Source organism: Halichoerus grypus, chromosome 8, assembly GCF_964656455.1.
Source record: "Halichoerus grypus chromosome 8, mHalGry1.hap1.1, whole genome shotgun sequence".
Classification (NCBI taxonomy): Eukaryota; Metazoa; Chordata; class Mammalia; order Carnivora; family Phocidae; genus Halichoerus; species Halichoerus grypus.
Window position 1 is genome coordinate 66,839,007 of NC_135719.1, and position 19,243 is coordinate 66,858,249.

Here is a 19,243-nt window from a genome sequence, read left to right on the forward strand (position 1 = left end):
TATTTATTTGACAGAGAGAGACACAGCGAGAGAGGGAACATAAGCAAGGGGAGTGAGAGAGGGAGAAGCAGGCTCCCCGCAGAGCAGGGAGCCCGATGCGGGGCTCGATCCCAGGTCCCTGGGACCATGACCTGAGCCGAAGGCAGACGCTTAACGACTGAGCCACCCAGGCGCCCCTGGGACAGTGCACTTCTGTGTCCGCACCTGGTCTTGTTTGTGAGGGGAGGGGCTGTTTCACATTACAGTCAACATACATTGGGACCTGCTGGTCACAGCCAGCCCCCAAATCTTAAGTCAATGCTTACATTGCTTGGGGAGAGGGAAAGGTGGTCAAATCAAGGAGAAGGGGTTGTGCCCACCACTGGACTATCACCGAGACAGGATTAAGACCAAGAAATAGCTCAGAAATTCTACACTGAGAATGTGAACCATGGGAAACAACAAAAACACAAGCCTCCAATAATTCACAGAAATTTCCAGGAAGTCAGTGAACTTCCCACAAGCCATGGAATTTTGGGTTAAAGCTGATCTCATCTGGGTTGGGAGTGGGTAAGATCTAGTAGATATCTTGGGTTAGTTACTAGATAGCTCCAAATCAAACAGATGCTTTCTCTGTGAGCTCACACAGAGGTATGGACTCAGAGCAGGCTGTTTAGATTTCCATCCTGGCCCTCCCTTCCTAACAGTGAGATTTGGGGAAAACTTATCGAACTTCTCTGTGCCTCAGTGTCTCTGTCTGCAAAACAGTAATATTAACTGTCCCTACCTCATGTGACTTTTATGAGGATTAAATGAGCTAGATAGTGAAAGTGCAGAGAACACATCATTATTACTACAAGTTTATCCCTTCACAGAAGCACTGCCTTGGATGCCTGGGGGGCTCAGTCTGTTGAACGTCTGCCTTCGGCTCGGGTCATAATCCCAGGGTCCTGGGATCGAGTCCCACATTGGGCTCCTTGCCTCTGCCTCTCTGTCTCTCATAAGTAAATAAATAAAATCTCAAAAAAAAAAAAAATGCAATGCCTATTATTTTTTTTTTACTTGACTAACTGAGCAGCGCCGGTCTTGCAGCTCATAGAACAAGGCAAATTTTCTTAGCTTCTGCTCCTTTGCCCCTTCTTTATCTGGAAGATCATTTCCCCAAGTTCTTGACCTCATGAAACGCAGCTCATCCTTAAAGACTCTCCTCGGGCATCATCTCCTCCAGAAAGCCTTCCTTGCTCTCCCTATGTGAATTAGGTCTGTGCCCACCTCCCCCATTTGGTCCCTGTGGGAGCCACCGCTGTCTGATGACCCACAAGTCCCTTGGGGAGGGACATAGGTCTTCTCTTTGTTTTTTTTTTTTTAATTTTTTATTTATTTGAGAGAGAGAGAATGAGAGAGAGCAAGCACATGAGAGGGGGGAGGGTCAGAGGGAGAAGCAGACTCCCTGCCGAGCAGGGAGCCTGATGCGGGACTCGATCCAGGGACTCCAGGATCATGACCTGAGCTGAAGGCAGTCGCTTAACCAACTGAGCCACCCAGGCGCCCTAGGTCTTCTCTTTGAATTTCCAGTGTTGGAGATGCAGGAGGCCTGTGTGAATGTTCCCACAGTTGGAAATACCACATCCACTAAATACCTATTTTTGCATGCAAATTTTTTTAAGGAGCCCTAAGAACCCCCATTGTCAATGCTGTAATCTCTTTCCCATAATGTAACTGAAACCCTAGCATAAAACAGCTCCTCTGAAAAAAATGTTCCAGATTGGCCATCTCCCAATAACAAAGAATTGGTTTCTTTATTCTTAGGGTATGTATAATTACAGCACAGCTATTCAAGAATTTCTGGTTATTTTCTGTGTCTCTTTAAGATTACAATAGAAGTGAGACACTCTTCTGAAACACCCCAGACAATTACACAATTAACTGCAACTAAATTGCTGTTAACAGCTAGCAGTTATTAGCACTCACAGAACCTGATCATCTCCGGGAGCCCCGTGGGAGCCCCGTGGGAGCCCCGAGCTAGCTCCTGTCAATTCCAGTCTTGATGGTGACAGCTTGTTCCTTTTACAAAGACGCTTTATTCTTAGAAGATGAACAGGAACTATTTTCAGCTTGAAATCGGGGAACAGCTCACACTACTTTGAAAGTACTGATGGAGTTTAAATCGATCTTTATTCTCACTGTTAAAACGGATAACCAAGTATACACGAGTCCACTGGAGTAAGAGACAGAAGAAGGGACCCTGGTCTCATTGGACAAGTTACTCTGTTTTGCAGGGCTTCAGTCTGGCTGTCTGAATAATAATAATATCAATAACAATAATAAAGCCCCGATTGAGTGCTTAGCACTGTATATGTCGGGCACCGGCTCTAAAAGCTTTTCGGGTGTTCGGGAATCCTACCGAACAACCCTATGAGTTATTATCGCCCCGGTTTGGCTGATGAGGAAACGGAGACAAGGAGAGGTTAAGAAACTTGCCCAAGGTCAGCCAATAAGTGGCCGAGCTGGGATTCAAATCCAGGCAGGCTGGCTCCAGCATCCATGCTCTCCGCCTTTCTGGCGAGATGGGTGGGAGCGGGGACGACCTTCTGAATGAGCTAATGCAGTTTCGTGAGGCTCTCCGAGGGCCCGCGGTGGCGGCTCTCGGCCGCAGCAAGAACCTGCCTGCGTGCGCAGCTGGGGGGTGGGACGACTGTGACGAGGCCCACAGCAGGAACGTGCCTGCTTCATCAGTAAGTGCGCCACGGGATGGACAGGTTACCTGGACTCTGACCTCATCTCTGCCAGAACTGCCCGAGGCTGACCAACATTTTTTGCAAATAGAGACCCCAAGGGGCTATGCTCTTACTGCCTCCTCTCTTTGTACTTTGTTGGTGAGAAGTTAAGGAGAGGCGTGAGGGCAGGGAAAAGGTTTGGAGGCAGCCTGTGGGGGTTCAAATTCAGCTCGGTGAGCTTAATCACTGGGTGACCTTAGCAAGCACCTAGACCTCCCAGCTGTACAAGGTAACACCCTGGATGTCACAGGCTTGCTTAGGGGTGAACTATTATGATGTCCATAAAATGTCTAGCACGATGCTTGCTGTTCAGTAAATTGTCCTCTCCTTCCCTGCTCCCTACTCCCTCCGTGAGAAATCGCAAGTGTCCCTCCTAGACATAGCTACTTAGTATAATTCAGGTAGACTCTCACACCAGGGATTCATGTAAGGATGGAAAGCAACTGTTACCTGAGATTTTATGTCAGGCCATTTCATACCCATCAGCCTCTTCTCACCGGGGTGGAAGTAACCCCGAGTTTACATTCCGGTTCCGTCAGTATGAACCTGGGTAAATTACTTGACCTCTTTGCACTCTGTTTTTTTCCTTGTTAAAGTGGGGGTCATAACATTACCTGGTCTCAGGACTGTTGTGAGAACTCCGTGGGGTAATGACAGCACAGAGCGTCTGGCTCAGGCTGGGTGCTCACTGAACAGCGGCTGAAGCTGCCATTATTCCCATTTTGGTTTCCTGAGCTTCCCTGGCCTCACCAGAAGCTTTCCTGATGCCCTACAAACAACTTCAAAGTCACGACTTCAATACACAGTTGAGATGCAGGATCTGCTCCCCAAGTGAGTGAGTCGTAACCACGCCAGCACAGATCATGGCCTCTCACTGCACTGCACTTCCTTTCACCAAAATCCTGGGCGTGGGGCTGCTTCTGGCCAAAGCCTCCACAAGCAGAAAGTGTGAGTCACGAGCAGAAGGACCTAAAAATTCTTAGGAAGATTCTTGGCTTAATACACCCACACCCACTAAATCAGGACCTAAAAATAGTTTTTCTCTAGTGGGAAACATCAGCAGAGATGTGTCTATATGGTGTCACAGGGACAGAGTGCAGGCTCAGATTCTGGGGAGTTCCCATGAGCTGATCTCTCCCTGTAGGGCCCCCACCATGTCCCTAGGACAGGCGCAATTAGTCCTAGCACAGCACCTTCGTCCCTCCACCCCCCGCATAGGCAATGTGCCCCACTACCTGAAACACCAAATTCACCAACTGCCCTGCTATTCTCCAAACACACTATCATCCCTGTACTTGCTTCTGATTCTCACAGGCTACATCAGTAGGAGAGGAAGAGGCTTCATCCTTCATCCTAACCCACACCCCACCTGGGGCCATCCCAACAGCCTAAGCAGACTTGAACTACTCTACTTTATAATCACGCTGGATTCTTCCTCTCCCTCCTCAGTGGACTTCATACACCCATAACCCAGCCAAACAGAGTCCACTAGACGGTAAGCACCTCAAGGACAGGGTCCACCCCATCTTGCCCCATCCCATCCTTAGTGTCTAAGTGCCACAATGAGTGGCACAAAGTGGGTCTCAATAGATCTTCGCTGCACGAATGATGAATGAATAAATCCTCAGTTAGAGAAGCAGTGAAAGTCTCTCCCCAGTACAGAATCACGGGAATAATAAATACCTTCTAGCACTGTGCTGCCCAATGTGGTAGCCACTAGCTACATTTGGCCATTTAAATTTTAATTACAATTAATTAAAATTAAATAACACTGTCAAGTTACACCTATGATATGCTCCAGCCATTCCATTCCTAGATACATACCTAAGAAAAATGAAAGCATATGTCCACACACAGACTCGTGTAATGATGTACATAGTAACTTTATTTGCACCAGCTCAAAACTGGAGAAAAGAAGCAAATGTCCATCTACAGATGAATGGATTAAAAAAACTGTAGTATATCCATACAACAGACTACTACTGAGTGATAAAAAGGAATGAACTATCGATACACACAACATGGAAGAATCGTTGAATAATTATGCCAAGCAAGTAAAGTTGACAAAAAATAAATATTGTATAATTCCACTTATATAAAATTCAAACTAATCTATACTGACTGAAAGCAGGTCAGCGGTTGCCTGGGGATGGACAGAACAGCATAGGGCGCTGCTTGGGTGGCTCAGTCAGTTAGACATCTGCCTTCAGCTCAGCTCACGATCTCAGGGTCCTGGGATTGAGTCCTGCCTCAGGCTCACTGCTCAGCGGGGAGTCTGCTTCTCCCTCTCCCTCTGCCCCTCCCCCTGCTTGTGCTCTCTCTCTCTTCTCTCAAATAAATGAATAAAATATTCAAAAAAAAAAAAAAAAAAAGACCAGCAAAGGGCGAGACGGAAGGATTACAAAGGCATGTGAAGGGACCCTGGGCTGAGAGATATGCTCATTGTCTCGACTGTGTGTTGATTGTTTCACAGGTATGGGTATCATTCACATACCAAATATTATTATTATTATTATTTAAAGATTTATTTATTTGACAGAGAGAGACACAGTGAGAGAGGGAACACAAGCAGGGGGAGTGGGAGAGGGAGAAGCAGGCCTCCCGCCGAGCAGGGAGCCCGATGTGGGGCTCGATCCCAGGACCCTGGGACCATGACCTGAGCCGAAGGCAGACGCTTAACAACTGAGTCACCCAGGCGCCCAACATACCAAATATTATTAAACTGTACTTTTTAAATATGTGCAGGGTATTGTTTGTCAACTGTATCTCAGTTAAAATTGAGCGTTAAAAAACTTCAATAAAACTAAAAATTCAGTTCTGAAGTCACTTGAGCCACATTTCAAGCACTCAGTAGCTTTATGTGGCTTGTGGCTACCACACTGGACAGCAAAGATACAGAACATTCCCAGCAGTGCAGAAAGTATCAGATCCGCAAAGGCCTCAGAAGCCGTCTGCGCAAGCCTCCACCCGAGCATGAGTCTGTTGCAAAGTTCCCGGGCGGCCCCTGTGGCCTCCCCTGTGCCCGGGCCTCCCCACACCCCAGCCTGCTTAGCCCCTGGGCAGGGCTCGCCAAGCTCTGGGTCCCCGGCCTCCTGGCCTTCAACCCTCCCTCCCTGGGATTCCTGCCCTCTCACCCCTTTGCCCTCAGTAGATATTGCAAATCTCTCAGCAAAGTAAAGCTCCCTGGATCTGGCCCTGCCTACCTCCCTCCCTGCCTCGCAACCAAAGCCAGGCAAGCGAGCGTGGGGCGTCTGTCTCTGCTTCTCCTCCTACTCACCCAGGTTTATTAGACCTTGGATTTTACTGCCTCCTCTTGACCAAATCTCTCCCCCAGTGCTCTTCCCAGTGACACCACTCTTCCCAGTGACACCACCGGATGTATCTCAGCCTTTGAAGTTACTAGGTTTCAAGCTTTCTCTAATTTCAATACATAAACTGTCATAAGGTTCAAAAATTAAGGCCATATAGAAGCGACACGGCAAACCTCTCACTCTTCTGGTTCGCACTGTTCCCACTGTCCATCTCCCAATAAGAAACCACCTATCTTAGCTGCTGGGTGTCTTCTTCCAGAACTTACCCCTCCCCCAAACGCCCCATCGTCCCCCCGCCCCGCCCGCACTCCCCCTCCCCCCGCACCCCCCCTGCACCCCCTCAGTGCTCTCTTCATCCCGGAACTGCTCTCTCTCTGATCTTTCCTGCCCCTGAGAGTGCTTCCTCAGGCTTTTGCTTAGCTGACTTCTCACTGGATCTGCCAGCATTTTTCTTAAGGCTTTATTTTTTCCAGAGCAGTTTTAGGTTCACAGCAAAACTAAGTGGAAGGTACAAGTTTCCCCTAGACGCTGCCGCGCCCCCCAACCCCAATGCACAACCAGTATCAGCATCCCCGTCACGGTGGTTACAACTTGTTGCAATTGATGAGCCTCCGTTGACACATCGCTGTCATCCAAAGTCCATAGTTTATATGAGGCTTCCCTCTTTATGTTGGATCTTCTCTGGGTTTGGACTGATTTATACTGACATGATCCTCCATTATCATATCATACAGCGTGGGGTCACTGCCACAGAAATCTTTTGTGCTCCACCTCTTCATCCAGCCCTCCTCCCTCACCCTCCTCAACCATGGATCCTCTTACTGTCTCCCTACTTTAGCCTTCTCCAGAATGTCGCACAAATGGAGTCCTACAGTGTGTAGACTTCTCAGACTGGTTTCTCTCATTGAGTAATGTGTACTTAAGTTTCCTCTATGTCTTCTCACGGCTTGAGAGCTCATTTCTTTTTAGCACCAAAGACATTCCTGTGTCTTGAGGTACCACAGTTTCTTTATCCATTCACCTACGGAAGGACCCTGTTTTAAAAATCTACTGTTGGAAGGCCTGAGGAAACATGTCCTTTGGGGCCATGCTGGGTTGCTCTAGGTTGCTCAGGAGGACAGTCTGGCAAAGCTTATGAAACAAGACATTAAAAGAGCTGTACCCTTTGACCAAATTATTCCACTTGTGGACATTTTCCCTACAGAAAGAGTTCAAAAGAAAAAAAAGTCAAAACAGAATGTTTGCCTAAGGCCAGAATTCTCAGGGGGAAAGGGCTGGAAGGAACCCCCCCCCCCCCCCCGAGGGTAGAATAGGATTTGCCTGGGGATTGTTTTAGGGCCAACACCTACTTCCGTCCTGTCCTGAGCTTCTGCTGTCCCCTTTCCACACTCTGGCCTCGACGCTCCTGGTCAGGCGCCCCACACACACTTCCACTTTAAAATATTTACTTTTTAACTTTATAACTGAAGTGTTAAATATATTTTTAAGTGCTCCAATCAAAGATAAATTATCACAAAGTCAACACATCTCCTTTAGGCACGCAGGTGAAGAAACCTAACATTACCAACCCAGAAGGCCTTCTCAAGCCAGGGCCCAGTCCTGGCTTCCATCTTCCATGCCGGAGGTCACCAATATCCTGATATCTAACAGTGTAAGCTGTTTTGTACCTTTATACACTTATTATCATATAGTGTGCATTATTTTATGCCTCACTTCCTTTGAAGCCAGGTTTTTTTGTTTGCTTTTGTTGTTACTGTTTTGCTGTTAGGAATTCCATTGCATTACTATATTACAATTTATTTATCCAGCCTATTTTTCATGGACATTTGGGGTTTCCAGTCCTGGCTACTACCAATAATGCTGTTATAAACAATCCTGTACACCTTCCGCGTCCATGTGCACACGTTGGTGTTGGGTGTATACCAAGGACTCGGGGTGCTATGTTCTAGGGTATGTCAACGTTCAACTTTTTTTAGATAATGTTGAAAATTTTTCCAAGTTGTGTCAGTTTGATTTTCTCCAGCAGTAAGAGTACCTGTTGCCCCACGTTTTTGCCAATTCGGCATTGTTAGCCTTTCTGTTTTAATCATTCTGGAGGGTATGTGGTGGTAGTTCATTGTGGTTTTAATTTGCATCTCCCTGATGCAAAATGAGGTGAAATTTCTCCCCCTAGTGGGTAAAATCTGAATTACTTGGGAAATTTTTTTTGCTGTTTAAGTATTCAGTCTTCCACTATACTTGGGCCTTTCTCCACCTCTCTTCCTCCCCCAAGAGTCTAAGAATAAGAAGTTGACCATCTTTTATAAATTCATTGTCCATTGGATATCCTCTTTCATGAAGTGCCCCCTTAAAAGTCTCTTGCTCAATTTTCTTTTTTAAAGATATTTATTTATTTACTTGAGAGAGAGAGACAGAGACAGGGGGTGGGGGTGGGGAGCAGAGGGAGAGGGACAAGCAGACTCTATGCTGAGCACAGAGGCTGTTGTGGGGTTTGATCTCAGGACCCCGAGATCACTCTCTGAGAAGAAACCAAGAGCCTGATGCTTAAACAACCGAGGCACCCAGGCGCCCCTCTTGCTCATTTTTCTATTGCATTCTTTATATTAATTTTTAAGAGTTCTTTATGGATTCTGACACAAATCCTTTGTTAGTTACACCTGTTGTTGCATACACCTTTTCCACCTTTTAACTTTCAAATCAACTCATTTTCACCTGTATGAACGAACAGGAGGCTCAATGTAAGTTCAATTTGTCATACTCAGAAGTGACCAGTAGGTGACAATCTAGTCCCACATCTGAGCCTTCCACGGGCTATGCCCGAATTTCAGCTAAATCTCCCAAGGTATTTTACAAGTAAGCAACATTAAAGGGTGGGAAATCAAACTTTAAGCCATTATGCAGCTACATAGAATACAGATAGGACTGGGTTTCTTAAAGGGAACAACACATTAATCTTTTTTGCTCAGAATAAAGGAATAAAAAGGTCTTTACCAGAAGGCAGAAAAGCAGGGGTGAGGCTGTCCTCAGGCAGGGGGGCACCAAGCAGAATCCATGGGAATATCCTCTGAGAGTAACCTGCAGGCTGATAAAAAAACAAAAAGAGAATAAGTACCATGCATGGCATTGGGATACTGTTTCACTCTTTACAGAAGGCAGGTACCCACTAGCACGGGGTCTGAGAGGACAGCAGAACTGGGGTTGGTGAAGGGCTAGAGAGATTTTTCCACCTCCTCTCCCTTATTCCTTTTTTTTTTTTTCCATTAGTTATATCTTATGATTGCTGAAAACTGCTGTGATGGGTCTCAGAACCCTAGCTGGAAACCAGTCCATGCGCTGTGATGGAAATGGCATTTGAAGAGTGAACGAACATGTTTGAACTGTGAGGCCTCGTAAGTGATGAGCAGCCTGCCCACTCTGCCTCCACTCAGAGTGGATGCTCCCCTCGAGCAGCCCCACGCTCGGTCTTGGAGAGACCTTCCATCTTCCTTCTCCTCCTCAACCCCCCTCCCCAATGAATGAATAAGGGAATGAATGAATGTGAATGGGTGAATGACAAGGTCCTAGCCTTCCTGAGCTTAGAAAGCAGAGCATATAAACCCCACACTCAAAGGAAGACCCCAGAGAGAATGCAGAAGCCCTACAAGTAAGTAGAGGTAGCTCTTCTGAGAGGGAGCTAGGAGGGAGCCTGGTGTGACAGGTTGCCTTGTGATGAGCTGTGATTATGGACAAGGGAAAGGCACCTTTGGCTGAGGGAAAGACATCAACCAGGGACCGAGACATACTTGGGATGTGGTGGAAGGTGACCTCTTCCCTCCAGCCTTCCCAATGGTCATTGACGGGAACAAGGAGCATCAAGCTAGAGATTCAACTCATTTCCTGGGGTAGCCAAGACTAAGTTTTCACTGCTGTGTGTCATCACCCCTGATGTCACCAAGACCTAGCGCAAAGACTCACACATTTAGAATGTGTCCAATGGACTCATCAGTGCTTTTCATTCTCTCTGCTGAGAAGTGAGCCCAGGTTGAGTTAGCAGCCTTGAAGCTCTCTTCATTTCCCACGTCCAGTCAGACCCAGCACTACCCGCCTCGCATTGCAGCCCATAATAAACAAACAAAAGAGGCTCTATTCCCTTTTGTTTTCTTCATTGCTCAGAAAGCAGGCTTGCCCCATCATCCCCAATGTGGAAGTTCCAACCCTCACAAGATTTCACACCTTCAAAGACAAAGGGCATTGCGTCACTCAAACTTCCTAGCTCTGGGCTGTCAGGGTAGGTGTCCAGAGGCTGGGGTCTGGGTAAGCACAGGGCCCAGGGGTCCAGTACCAGGAAAGCACATGTTTGCAGGTGGGAGGGGGGCCCAGGCTCTGCTTCCTCTGGGTCTTACTCTAAACAGAGATGCTGAGGCTCGCTGCCCATCACCTGCCGCCCAGACTGACGGTGCCCACAGCCCCGATAGGGGAGGATGCCAGAGGAGATCCACACTGGTGGAAATGTCCTCCCCTAAAATTTGGGGTTTGGAGTCTCCCCCTTTTCTCCTGGCCCAGGGAGCCCTCAGTGGTTTGCTGGGGCCGGTCTGCTGTACTGCTTGCAAGAGCTAACTGTTAAATTTCCAGGAATTTGGCAGACCAGCTGTTAAACAGCCACTATTTTAAAAATTAAATGATAAAAACTTACAAGAAAATAAGCTATACTTTTAAAAAACAATGAAGACTCAAAACTCCTCATTTCCTACTTAATTACAGGTTGTAATTATACACGCTCTCGAGGCTGTCCACCTGCCGTGTCTGCACAGCGGGAGTGTTACGGGAAAGTGTAAACACTGCGTACTGTGCACTGCACGCCTCGTCCCCTTCTGCACTCAGCCCTGTCATGTTCGTAGCCTGAAACTGGTCACAGCGGGAATAGTTACACCACTGAAATCAATCAATGCCACCCATCAGGGCTTTTTGCTCCATGTGCCCGTTAGACATCTACAGAGCTGGTGGCTTTCCCTGGCAGTAACAGTGGGGTGGTAATAATGAGGAGGGTGATGGGGGTGAGAGGAAGCCACAGGACCCCCTCAGTGCAGAGGTAGGAGCTGCTGGTGCTTCTCCAGCCCTCACTCACCCCTCAGCCCCCGCTCCTTAAGAGTTGGGTTTTTGTGGGGGGTTTTTTGACAGAGAGATAGAGAGCACAGGCAGGGAGAGCGGCAGGGAGACGGAGAAGCAGGCTCCCAGCCGAGCAGGGACTCTGAGGCAGGGCTGGATCCCAGGACCCCGGGATCATGACCTGAGCCACCCAGGTGTCCGTCATTCTGAATGTTTTTTTTTTAATATATTTTAAAATATTTTATTGAGAGAGAGAGAGAACATGAGCCGGGACAGATGGAGAGGGAGAAGCAGACTCCCCGCTGAGCAGGGAGCCCAATGAGGGGCTCGATCCCAGGACCCTGGGATCATGACCTGAGCAGAAGGCAGATGCTTAACGACTGAGCCACCCAGGTGCCCCAAGCCCCTTCCTTCAAAGTCCTTCTCTCTGGGGCATCTCAGCCCTCTGTTCCACATCTTGCCACACTCTTGTTCTTTCCAGAACCTGCTTTTGCTGCAGACACTCTAACTTCTATCTGCCCCCCGCTTTTTTTTTTAAGTAAGTAGGCTCCTCACCCAGCATGGAGCTCAATGCTGGGCTTGAACTCATGACCCTGAGATCAAGAGCTGAGCCGAGATCAAGAGTTGAATGCTTAACTGACAGAGCCACCCAGGGGCCCAGGCCTCCCCCACCCACCAATTTCTGTCACGAACCGGATGTCCCACAGACACCCAAACTGAACCTAGTCCTCCAAACCTGCTGCTTCCCACAGGGTCCCACCTCAGGAAGAGGGAGCACTGAGCGTCAGCTGCCAAACCTAGGAGGCCTCCTTTGCTCAGCAGTCCTCACTGCCCAGGGAGGACCCCTCCCTCCCACCCCCCACACCCCTCTTCCTTCCCCAGCCCGCCTCCGAGGCCTCTGACCACTGCTCCCCAAACTTAAATGTCTTTTTCTTGCATGTGCCCTATGTTTTAAAAGATGCATATCACATTGCATTTATTAAATAGTAATACCACCCACCCTTAAAGTTGTACATACAACATCCAATCAGAATTTCATCCAGTAAACACCCACTGAGGAGTACTGCGTGCTGGGCACTGTGCTAGGCACAAAGGATGTGAAGGTGAATAGGGCCTGGCCCTGGGAGAGTCACATAAAGAGATCATAAATCATAACAATGCCTCGAGGTAAGGACAGTGATGGAGGGTGCGCACAGTGCTGCGGGACTTCGGTGGGTAAACCTGCCAAACCCCCCAGCCTGGGCATCCTGCTGGCCACCTCAGTCTCCCTCACTCCTAATGCCCAGGTGCTCCCCGGCCCCTAGAGCACATCTCCCTGAACTCTCAAGTCTGTGCAGTCCCCTCACCTCCACAGCCATGGCTGGATTTAGGTCACCAGCCTCTGCCACCTGGACTCTGACTCCAGCCATTCTCCAGACAAAGCCAAAAAGGGATTCCTAGAGCACAAAGCTGACCAAGTCATTCCCCTATTTAAAACCTTCAGTGGCGGGGCGCCTGGCTGGCTCAGTCCTTAAGCGCCTGCCTTCGGCTCAGGCCATGATCCCAGGGTCCTGGGATCGAGCCCCGCATTGGGCTCCCTGCTCCATGGGAAGCCTGCTTCTGCCTCTCCCACTCCCCCTGCTTGTGTTCCTGCTCTCACTGTCTCTTTCTCTCTGTCAAGTAAATAAAATCTTAAAAAAAAAATCATTACTCTTTAGGAAAAATAAAAGAAACCTTCAGTGGCTCACAGCTTCACAGCCCTTTCTGACTTGACCTCACATTAACATGAGAATCATTTCCCATTTACTTGTTCACTTAATACCAGTTTCACTGAACACTTGTTATGTGCTAGGCTTTGTGCAGAGCGCGGGAATTCTGCAGAGAAGATAACGCACACCATTCCCTCTCCCGCAGCTTGTGGTCTAGCAGGGGGGACAGAGAGTAAACAGAGATGTATACGGATAATTGAATGCAGTTGTTGGGAGTCAGCTGGCTGCTCACGACAATCAGCATCCCTGCCTTCTGCCTAGGCTGTTCCTTCTCCTGAAATGCCTCTCTCCTTCAGTTGGCCAATCTCTCTAGCTGTCCAGGTCTCAGCTCAGGGTCCTCTCCTCATGAGAGTCTTCCCTGAACCTTCCAGGTGCTTCCATGGGATCCTGCTCTCTCTCACTCCTGTGCAGAGTGAGCACAGGGCTCAGCGCTGTCAACTCTCATAAGTGCTGGCTGTGTGAATGCCTGCCAGGTCTTTCACATCCACACCTAAAAAAAGTGTTTGCATTTTAAAAAAGTAATATAATATTTATCTTAGTATCTATCATATATTCAGAAAAATGGTGGAGCTTCATGCTAGTAAAGGTATAAGGAAATATTTCTCAAAACAAGGATGTGTGTGAACCTGAGGACTTCACGGTGACTATGACTAAGCAGGAGGCAGGGCTGGTCCCCTGGGAGGCCCAGTGAGGTGCCCAGCCCCGCTTTCCTTAGGCTCACAGCCCAGGGGCCCTGCTGAACTTCCACTATCACCCACCACCCTCCCCCCTGGAGCCTGGTATCTGCCCCTGGGCTTAACCCCCTGAACTACACTATGTTGGGGGACCCACGGGCAGCTGGGAAAGGTGGGAACCCCCATGGGGGCTGGAGCAGCTGGACCCCAGCTGCATTCTAGCACTTTACCCTGGGCAGCCTCACCGAGGCGTGTGGACTCCCATCTGCTGGGCCTGGCCGGGAACTCCACTCCCCCACGTCCGGTCCGGGCTTTGGGGCTGAGGCCAGGTCTCCCAGCAGCACTGGTGAGCCTTGTCTCCCACCCACTCTCAAAAGCCTCTTACTCCCTCTGGAGGAGGCTTCATTCTGTCTGAAAGCCCCCACCTGCAGCTGCTTAGCCTCCAAATCCCAAGCTGCTCCCCTGAGCTTCCTCTTCCCATGGAATCAGAGTTGGAAGATCACCTGGTGCACGCCCTATGTTTTACAGCTGATGAAGCTGAAGGGCATCAAGTGCCCAAGGTCCCAGAGCTGGTAAGGGCAGAGCTGTGTTTTAAAACAAACAGAAAGGGCAGCGTCCCGACTCCACAGCCAGCCCAGGGCCCCTTCCAAGAGGCCGCCCTGGCTTTTCCAGCTGGTCTGAACTTGACAGTTTGCCTCCACCAAATAGAAACTCTCAGGAATCATCACCGCCCCCACCCTACACCCTTTGCACACCCACTCTCCTTCATCCTACCTTCTGACCCAGAAGTAGGGGCAAAGCTTGCTCTCACCCCGCAGGCCTCTCCCAGGCCGGGACACCCAGCGTCAGGACTCACCGGAGGAAGGAGCGGCTGCCAAGCGGCTTTACAGAAGGAAACTAGCACAGTGTGCTCTGTTTACCTCCCTGGCTCACAAACATGACTGGGCCCTCCCTGCCTGACAGGGTAAAGCTCCGTCCTCAGAGCCCAGCCCTCAAGCCTCTGCCATTCGGGCCACAACCTGCTCGTCCTGCCTCATCTCCCACCACTCCCGACCCCAAGCTCTCTCCTCTCATAGCAAACCATCCTCAGACTGCACCACACCCTCCAGGCCTCTCTGGCTTTGTCGGTGCTGTTCCCTCTGTCTTTAATGCCCTTCCCTGCATCTCCATAGAGCAAGCTCCTTCTCATTAGACCCAGCTTAAAGGTCATCTCCCATCCTCTGTGCAGACTCATCCCCCCCCCCCCCCCGCGCCGTGTGCTGGGAGTGCTTCTGTGCCATCTTTATAGCATAATAAAGAAGATACAAGCTCATGAATCTGTGTCCTCCCTAGACTCTCAACTCCTCAGTGACAGCACTTTTATCTTTATCTTCAAATTCTTAAAGCCTGGCACTTTTTTGAGTAGACACAAAAAAAAAAAAAGGAATAAATGGCTAAACAAAATCAGTATATGGATCCTGGATTTATTCCAGAGCTAAATTTGGAAGCAGGTCTTAATGTTACACAAGAATCCCCTTCCAGCTTGTTGATTCAACACATATTTATTGAGGACCGTTATGTGCAAAGCACTGAACAAAGTACTAGAAACGTAAAAGCTGGAGTAGACTCAGGAATTTACAACTTGGGGGTACAGAGAGGCAAAGAAGAAGACTAGTTGGAAGGAAACGACTGACCTGCTGGTGTAAGCAGGTGAGTGCATTTATTCCTATGTCAGCCCTATGATGTAGGCACTTTTATTATTATGCTCACTTTACAGATGAGGAGACTGAGGCTTTCACAAGTGGGGAGACTTGCAGTGGCATAACTGGTAAGTCATGGGGGCAGGATCTGAACCCCAAGACGACATGCCCAAACAGAAAGCTCTGGTATAAGTGTTTTATGTTCTTAATTCGTGAACTCCACATCATCTGCATACCACAAGCACCTGGAGAGCTTTGAAGAGCATGGGGGTGCCCAGCCTGGTCCCACCGAGCGATTCTGATGTAATTGATGTGGGGTGCAGCCTGGGCGCCGGGGGTTCTGATGTGCAGCCAGGACTGGGAACCCTTGCTGAAATGAGGGAGTGCAGCGCCCAGTGTGTAAGGGGAGACCCACCTGCAGCCGAGGTGCTTCTGGTTGGGCCAGGGTCCTGTTCTCCAGACACGGAGCTTTCTTGTCCCCATGGGAGCGGCCCCAGACAGTGTAGGCAGGGCTGGCACCTCCTCCCTGGCACTCCCCCCGATGTCTCACCAGTTCTGACCTTCCTGTAGCATTGGAGTTGCCAAAGACAACTTACTGGGGACCTTCCATGGTTTCCATGCGGGGCGGGGGTTGGGGGGCGTTCTCCAGGCTGCCCGCCATCCAGCCTTCAGTATGAAGGAGCCAAGATCTCTGGGTCACAGCGAAGACAAATGATGGGGGCACCCGGGGTGGATGGCGTGTGGGCTGCAGGCCAGAGGGATGGAAACACCCCCCCACACACGTCCCAGGAGAGTGGGGAGAGGGCTCCTGGGCCCACCGTGTAACGACTGTCAGACTCAGCAGCCGCTGCACCCCCTGCACTGGTAGGCTCCGAGGGACCGTGAGGGTCCCCAGAGCTAGCGTTGCCAGGCCACGTGGCTGCAGACAGCAAGGCTGGGTTTTCCCTTCTCAAGCCCAGGCAGTGACTCAGGGAACAAATACCGAAAGCAGACAGTGACCTCGGCATCCTTGCCCAACGGGGAGTGTGACCTTGCCCCAGAACCCTCTTAGGGGCCCAGGGCCCAGTGGGATGGGAACTGGCAGCATGGTGTAGGCATATGGAGTCCACAGGATGCTGTCCCCCTTTGCTGGGTGCCCTGAGCCCCTTGTTCCTCACAGAGGTGCTGGGAGCACAATTTCATTTGATCTGCACCACACCACTTGAGGGGGGTGCAGCTTTTCAATGCAATGAGCTTGGGGCTTCCTGGATTCCCACAGTCCCTTGGGCAGCAGTGCTGGTCTCCTACCTGGAGGGTCCCGGGAGAACGGACTTAGACCGTCACCCAGATCTCTCCCGAGCCAAACTTCCTGCCTCTCGAGTTCTAAGTCAGGATTCACCACTGCTTGACCATAAGGAGCCATCACTTAGTGTCCGTCCTTCTAATCTTGGGGGCTAGGGTGTGCGTCATGGCCGCACCCCACCATGACCACACGGGAAATAGCTTTCTTTACAGGAGAACAACAGACTAAGGTACCAGGGCAGCCGCAGTCCGAGGTGGGTCTTACCCCAGCCTGTGCTTATTCTTGAGGGTAGAGACCCTGCTGCCTCTACCCTGTGTCCGCGCCCCCGTACTAGCCGCCAACAGGACACAGCACGTGGCAGAGGCTCCTCAGGTGTTTTCTGAATGATGAAAGCCAGTGATGAATCTTTTTGCAAAGACTCATGCCATAACTGACCTTTGGCACACTTAGTCTTAGGCATTTTAAGTATTCATTTGTTCAACGAACACATACGATGAGCGCCTGCCGTGCATCAGGCACGCGTCAGCCGCTAGTGATCCAGTGGCAAGCAAATAATAATAATAATAATAATAATATTAATAATGATGATGATAATAATAGCTCCTCACAGAGCTCCAATTTTGTGGGGGAAGAAATTAATTTCCCAAATCCACATAAAATGGCACTGAGATGAGGTTGCTGAAGGGCCACAGGGCCGTGGAAGTACAGGGCAGAGGGCCTGCTTAGGAGTCAGAGAAGGTTGGAGGAAGAGCTTTGCACATTAATCCACCAACCATTATGGACCATGTTCCAGAGTTTGCTCAGCAAGACGCCAGGCACACCTTGGCTGCTTGAGTGATTTCCCCCCCACGGTCCTGAAGAGCAGGAGGAAAACCCGAGTCTTCTGACTGCCCCGTCCTTACTCCATGCCACCTCAAGCTTTAAGTTTTCCTGTCAAGAGGAAAGAGGATTTTTGTTTTTTTATGCAAAGCAGCTTAAACTGAAACTGACCTCACCATGGGCGTGTGAGGTAGTTTTCAGTGACCGAGGAGGAAATGAGCCAACTTTCCAGGAACCTCGGGACACACCCAGGTTGCCCAACAGTGCAGGGCAGTGCGGCCCAGACACCTCCCAGGCCCCTTCTCCAGCCGCAGGACCCTGAGGGGACGCCCTCCTCAGGGCCACCTCCTCTAGAGCCAAAGCTCCACAGGGGGCCACCCCAGACCAAAGCTTCGCCGGGGGCAGTGCAGGGTGAGGACAAGGCCGGGCCTGGAGAAGTGACCCTCGGACCAGCCAGTCGAGGCTCAGAGACCAAACTGTGTGTCGTCGACCATCAGGAGTGGTCTGAGGACTCTGTTCCCTCCGATGCTTTGCCTCTGAGCCGCCCTCATGCCTCTTCAGGGCTCTTAGCTCGTGCTACTGATCCTACGGCCCTGGACGGGCGCTTGGCTTCTTTCTGGCTTCCTGCTCAGCTCGCTTTCTCTCTCCGAACTGGCTTCTCTCCATGTCTACTCCCTCAGTAACTTGGGGTGCCAGCGGCCCTATGCTGGTTTCTCAGTCTCGGCTTTTCTCCCCAGGCTGTGCGCCTCTGACCGGAACTCCTGTCTGGCTCTTCCTTTAAGCTCCGGAGAGGGTCTGACCAGCCTCGTGAGCCTTTGCAAGCCGGGCCTCCTGGGGTCTTTGAGAAGGCGGCTCGAAGGTCCAATCTCACCCCCTCTCATCATCTCTCCTTCCCGCCGATCAAATTGGTTTTCCTTTTGGATGTACAGACGGCTACTAGAGCCTCAAGTTCTTCCTGACTCCATGGCTGAGAACATAAACTCCGTGCTGTTTTTCAAGCTTTGTCCCTCCATGGAAACACCCTTTCTCTCCTAGCATGCTACGTACATATGCACCCTGGTTTTCAGGCCATGGTCTAAGCTAGGGATTTTTTAAAAAGATTTATTCATTCATTCATTCATTCATTCATTCATTGCAGGGGGAGGGGCAGGGGAGAGAAAGAATCTCAAGCAGACTCCTCGCTGAGCGCGGAGCCCAACACAGGGCTCGATCTCATGCCCCTGAGATCACGACCTGAGCCAAAACCAAGAGTCGGAGACTTAGCCAACTACGCCACCCAGGTGCCCCTCAGCTATGGATTTTGGAGCCCCTTCATTGAAACTTCTTTGTTCTAGACCAGAGCTTCTCCAACTTTAGCTGTATATAATAACCTGAAGAGGTTCTGTGTTAAAACACAGAATCCCAGGGGCGCCTGGGTGGCTCAGTCGTTAAGCATCTGCCTTCGGCTCAGGTCATGATCCCAGGGTCCTGGGATCGAGCCCCGCATCGGGCTCTCTGCTCGGCAGGAAGCCTGCTTCACCCTCTTCCATTGCCCCCTGCTTGTGTTCCCTCTCTCGCTGTCTCTCTGTCAAAATAAATAAATAAAATCTTTAAAAAAAAAAAACAACACAGAATCCTGGGCCTCCCCCACCCCAAACATTCAGACTGAGTCGGCCTGGGGCACGGTCCCAGGTGATGCCGTTGCTGCGGGTGGAACCGACTGCCTGGGGAGTGGGGGGGGGCTCGCACCTGCAGCCCTCACCCCGCGGCGAGGAATGCTCCCCGCTTACAACTGGAGGGAAGTAGAGCAATGAGGAAACGATGCAGGCGTGTAATATCACAGTGAAAACGTTTCTAAATATTAACCTACCCCACAGGCCTCCTCCTGAGATGAATCCCCCTTTGCAAAG

At 50.1% G+C, this 19,243-nt stretch overlaps 1 protein-coding gene and 1 long non-coding RNA gene across 2 annotated transcripts in view; one reads left to right on the top strand and one right to left on the bottom strand.

Moving 5' to 3' along the window:
* The window catches only part of LOC118521985 (large ribosomal subunit protein eL22-like), a 112,929-nt gene that overhangs the window by 92,355 nt on the left and 1,331 nt on the right, over positions 1-19,243 (bottom strand). The window contains exon 2 of the mRNA XM_078079406.1: positions 9,059-9,149. The gene's annotated coding sequence lies outside the window, so the exon portion shown is untranslated. The remainder of the gene's footprint in view (positions 1-9,058; positions 9,150-19,243) is intronic.
* Positions 17,530-18,960, top strand: LOC144382891 (uncharacterized). Its single transcript, XR_013450474.1, has 2 exons — positions 17,530-17,765; positions 18,092-18,960. It is a non-coding gene; the product is annotated as an uncharacterized LOC144382891 (long non-coding RNA).